This window comes from Elephantulus edwardii, unplaced genomic scaffold, assembly GCF_000299155.1.
Source record: "Elephantulus edwardii isolate Elephantulus edwardi_28Jun2011 unplaced genomic scaffold, EleEdw1.0 scaffold00017, whole genome shotgun sequence".
In the NCBI taxonomy this organism is placed as follows: Eukaryota; Metazoa; Chordata; class Mammalia; order Macroscelidea; family Macroscelididae; genus Elephantulus; species Elephantulus edwardii.
The window spans coordinates 6120575-6126244 of record NW_006399767.1 but is presented as its reverse complement, the minus strand read 5'-3'; the positions used below and the strand labels follow the sequence as shown (position 1 = coordinate 6126244).

Genomic DNA, 5670 nt, shown 5'->3' with positions numbered 1-5670 from the left:
AACAAAAACAAAAACAAAAAACCAAAACCCAAACCAGAAACCTACAAAGATTTTACTAGATAAGGATATTCACTCAAAAGTAATAGGCAATATTCTGAGCACTGTTAACCCCAAAGACAAAGCTTAGCAAGTTATTACGTGTTCCCTTAGTAGAGGCCTCTCCAAAATCATTCCAGAGTACAGCATAAACTTTCTATTGTACATTTTTAAAATGACTGGTCCAGTTGTATTTTCTCTAATTTTAATTCCTCCCTACATTTACAGCGTTTGCAACATCATTATGTAGATTTTCTAGATTGCTTGCATATAATCCATTTGACATCTCTTCTTTTTTGGTCTTCCCTTGCATTTTTTAATCTGTCCATTTGTTTGTGCACTGGGTGTGATCATCAGCAAGTCATTTTATACTGACTCTTACTCAGAAGCTTTGCCTGCCTTCTTTCCATGACCAATTGTTTATTTCTCCCAATTTTCTGTTGCTACTTTTCTATTGGGCTTCTATTGGATTCAGGAGTAAACCTTTCAGATGAGCTTGTCAAAAAGGGATCTAATTCAGTAGCAGTTATATCATAGTCACTAATTTCTATTATTTCATCATTATTGTCAACAAAATCTTCATGTATAGTAAGGGAATCAAGTCTAATTCATTTGAAACATGTCTAAACTTTCATTTTATTTCCCATGTATTCAACTCTGTCAACAAAATCTTGCTTAAATTTAGTTTAAGCAGTAGACTATGTGCCCAGTGCTTCTATTATCGGCATCTTCAAGTCTTCAGTCTCATGACTTTTCCCTTTGAATTTTGCATTATCAAACATGTACCTTAAATTTGAAAGCCATCTCTCTGAAATTAATCCCTGAGCTTCCAGCTTGGGCATGTTCCTTTTAACTGTTCTCTTTAGAGGCACTGGGACAGATGCTCTTCTTTCTGACTCTTCACCAAGTTCAGCATCTTCACCATCTCCTCTTGGGAGTTTCTGCAGGTGGGAAAGGAGGGAAGTTTTCATCTTCCATATGCCTATAATCTGAGAGTTCAATGAAGTCATTCTCTTGTAGTTCCAGCATCTTCCCTGTCATACAAACTGAAGGCAACTTTAGATCCAGATCCAAGTAAAGGTTCACTCTGGGAAAGGCACCTCTCATGAGACTCTGATGCTTGGTCATCCTGGACATTTTTACACCATTTTGTAGATCTCAAATTGAGAATAGGCATATGTTGTGATATTAAAAAGAGAATGTAGGTGATATTTCAGTCAATGAAGGCAAAGGGAAGTGCATTTCCCAAATGAGATGAACAGCTAACAATGTGGAAAAGTGTAGTAGACATACATAACTGGTGGCCTGATGTACTGCCATACCAAAGGCAAGTGGTTCAAATTCACCAGCTTCTCCTTGGGAGCGATCTTCTACTGAGTAATTTACTGCCTCTAAAAACTTGCTGGATGGTCAACTATGAATTGGTTTTGACTAGATTGTACACAACTACAACAGCCTTCCAACTGCTGCACCACTCTGGCATTTGAAGGTGCTCTGTGGAAGAAAAATTAGAAACCCTCTCTGATAGATTTACAACCTAACAAACCCAAAGTAGAGTCAGCTATGAATCAGTTTGGACTAATGGCAGAGTTGAGTATTTATTGGTAAGACATCCTGTTGGCAGAGTGAGTAATATCTTTAAATTACTCAGTCTGAAACCATAGATCTATTCACTGGAGAAAGATGGGTAGTGTTCTCCCTTAAAGTTTTAGGGGCATAAAAGTCTGGAGGGTCACTATAAACTGGAATTGTCAGATAGAAAAAGAGTTAAGGGCAAGTGAGAGAAAAAAAGAAGCTGGTCCCAAGAATCATCTGAGAGGGATACCAAGTGACCCCAAGATGAGAAGAAGGTCAAAATGGCAGAGGGGTTGTCAAAGGCAGCCTCTTTTTATAAGGGGTTTTAGGGAAGACTAGGGAAGATGGCATTTTTCTCAGAATTTGGGTCTGTTAATTATCTTGGGTCTGGGCTTTTGTGATCAAGGAATTATTGCCTGGTCTGGCCTTTGACCGGGAAGCCATAGATGTTACCTGGGTTCTTCTCAAAGAGTGATCAGGTCAACTGCTACATTCTTCCTCCAAAAATCAACTCTACTGCCTTGACTGGGTTGTTTATTCAGAGAGAGAGAACACAAAATGTCATTACAAAAAAGAGAAGAACAAATAAAATGGGGGGGGGATACCCTGACCACATAGAAGTTAAGTGCTAAAATATTAACAAAAAGGTCAGTAATCTGAAGCCAAGAGGGAAAAGTTGTGATTGTCTCTTTCCCGGAAGAGTTACGAACTTGGAAACCCAAAGGAGTTTCCAACTCTTCCTCTGGATATGGTTGCTGTGAGTCAACAGCAACTGTATGAAAAGGGGTTTGATATTTAGAATCATAAACTCAATATAATAAATATAATTTGTTAATAAATAAATTACCAATGCATCCTTGTCCAACATCTGTATCCTTTAGTTAGAAATTCACTTCAAACAAATAATAGCTAAAAAGCCACTGCCTTTGAAAGCATTTTTAGTGGTGTGAAGCAATGGCTATTAAACTAGTTTCAGCCAAGGAGAGATTTTTACACATGACTAGAGAGGGGAAAATGTCATAACTAAAGATCCTAGCTGAAGTAGCTAACATTATTCTTCTCTGCCTAATGTCTCTGTAATTTTAAAAGGTTATGTAGAGGATGCAATAAATGTAAAAATGCTTTGCTCTTATGAGATCTTTAATTATACTTGAAGTGAAAATCAAATGGAATACAGAAATTAGTAAGGAATTTTCCAAATTTGCACATTCTTAAGATCCTATGTCTGTTTAGTAATATCTGAAATTTTTAAAAGAGTAAGCACAAAGCAAATTTATAAGATAAAATACTTTCATTTATATTAAATTAATTGTTCTCATACCTTTGAGCATCTAACTAAATACTTCTTTTCTGTATATCATATAGATTTCTTTTGCCATTATAAGATTATTGGGTTATTTGATGTTCAGTGACTACCTAATATATATTGAATGATCCAGGAAACATTAAAAGAAGAGGAAAAGAGTACACAGAGTTACTGTACCAAAAAGAATTTTCTGACACAGAAGAATTTCAAGAAACAACATATGATCAAAATGTAATGGTGATGAAGGAGGAACTGCAGGCTGTTCTGAAGGACTTTGCAAAAAATAAAGGCCCAGGAATTGACAGAATACTAAATGACATATTTCAACAACTATATGCCGCCCTGGATGTGCTCACCAGGTTGTGTCAAAAAATCTGGAGGACAGCTACCTGGCCAACTGATTGGAAGATCTCTGTCTTTATTCCCATTCCAAAAAAAGGTGACCCAAAAAAGTCTGGAAATTATTGAACAACTATGTCAGTCTACACTAAGGTGTGCCTAATCCAGGCCAAGGTCTTCTCAATTACTTGTTATGCTTCAGAGAGTTGGACAATGATGAAGGATGACATGAAGAAGAATAGATGTCTTCAAGTTGTGGTGCTTGAGAAGAGTCTTGAAGATACCATGGACTGCCAGGGAAGCAAGACGCTTTGTCTCACTTACTTTAGGCACATGGCCAGGAGAGATCAGTCCTTGGAGAAGGACATCATGCTTGGAAGCATGGACAGACAGCACAGGAAAGGAAGACCCTAGATGAGATGGATTAATAAAAGTGATTGGGACAATGGAAGTTGGTGTGTAGGAGTTAGTGAGACTGGTTCAGATCATGGAAGGGTTCAGAGCTGCTGTACATAGGGTCACTATACATCACAGGTGACTCAATGGTACATAACAATAATAGCATACTATGATAGGTTTGGAAGCAGGAGTGGTATCCACTTTCTAAATAAAATGTCTCCAGAAATACTATGAACTTTGATAAATGCCAATTGTGGAAGAGGGGCTTCAGGCTTGTTGTTCATGGAGATGCTATAAGTTGTGCTCAGCTTGAAGGCAATCAACAACATCACTAATATCACACATTGAAGATTATCCAGAAATTACTGGAACAGTAAATTGACAGAGAAATACCAGAAATACAAGCTGAGTTTAGAGAGGTTATGGCACTAGGGATAGTATTGCCAATGTCAGATAGATCTTGCAAAGAGTGCCAGAGAAATGTCTACCCGTGTTTCATTGACTATGAAAAGACATTTGACTGTGTGGATCACAACAAATTGTGGCTAACCTTGAGAAAAACGAGAATCCATTTGCACTTGATTGTACTTACTTATGCAAAACCTATACTTGGAATAGGAAGCAGTCCCCAGAAGAGAGCAAGGAAACACTGCATGGTTAGAATCAGGGAAGGAGTGCATAAAGGATGCATTCTTTCTCCATATCTTTTCCATTTATATGCAGACAAGATAATTCAGGAATCTGAGCTTTTTGAGGAGGAATGTGGCATCAGGATTGGAGGAAGACTCATCAACAACCTGCATTATACAAATGACACAACTATGCCTACTGAAACTTAGAAGGACCTGAAGAGCTTGCTGCTATTGGTCAAGGACTGTAGTCTTCAATTGAAACTCAGCATCAAGAAGACAAAGATTGACACCACTGGGTCAACTGACAGCATCATGATAGATGGAGAGGAGATCGAGGTTGTTAACAGTTACAACTTGCTCGGCTCCACAGTCAACACTCTTGGTACCAGTAGTCAGGAAATCAAAAGACAAATTGCATTGGAAAAATCTGCCATCAGAAACTTGTCCAGAGTGCCCAAAAGCAATGATAGCAATCTAGAGACTAAGATGCACCTAATCCAGGCCATTGTCATTGCTAAGCATCAGAGAGCAGGACAATGACTGAAGATGACAGAAGAAGAATTGATACCTTCAAGTTGTGGTGCTGGAGGAGAGTCTTGAATATACCATGGACCTCCAAGAAAACAAATAGGTCTGTCTTGGAGAGGGTGAAACCAAGTTTCTCCTTGGAGGCTAGGATTTTGAAACTCTGTCTCACATACTTTGGGCATGTAGCCAGGAGGGACCAAACCTTGATGAAAGTCATCATGCTTGGAAGGGTGGAGTGGAAGACCCTGGGTGAGATGGACTGGTACAGTAACTGGGGCAATCGAGGTTGATGTATTGGAATCAGTGAGACTGGCTCAGGACAGGGCAAGCTTCAGAGCTGTTGTACGAAGATAGGGTTGCTCTGGGTCACAGGCAACTCAACAGCACATAAGAACAACAGGCTTTGGAAGGCTTATCTCTCTGTCACAATTGAGTGACAGTATCATAACTATAAAGCAGGAATTTTATAAATGTATCTATAATTCTCACCATTACTTTGACAGGTAGTTACAATTTTTTCTTGTGTCACTGATAGGAATGACCTTTATATCAGTCATTAACTGTCTCGCAGGTATTTTACTAATATGATACAGTCAAGAATCATATCTAGAACGATCTGATCCTAAAATCCATGTTGTTGTTGTTGATTGCCTTCACATTGAGCATGACTCATAGAGACCCTATGACCAAAAGGCTGACATCTTTCTATAACTATCATCATTTATCAAAGTTCACAGAGTTTCCAGAGGCATGTTGTTTAAGAATTGTATGCCACTCCTGCTTCCAAATTAAAATCCATATAGTTTAAAAAATTTGGTATGTCCTTATTTTAATAAAATGAGGGACACATGTTAA

At 38.3% G+C, this 5670-nt stretch overlaps 1 pseudogene; it reads right to left on the bottom strand.

The window, feature by feature from the left end:
* Positions 1-241: 241 nt before the first annotated feature.
* Positions 242-1065, bottom strand: LOC102851881 (annotated as a pseudogene).
* Between the last annotated feature and the right edge of the window lie 4605 nt (positions 1066-5670).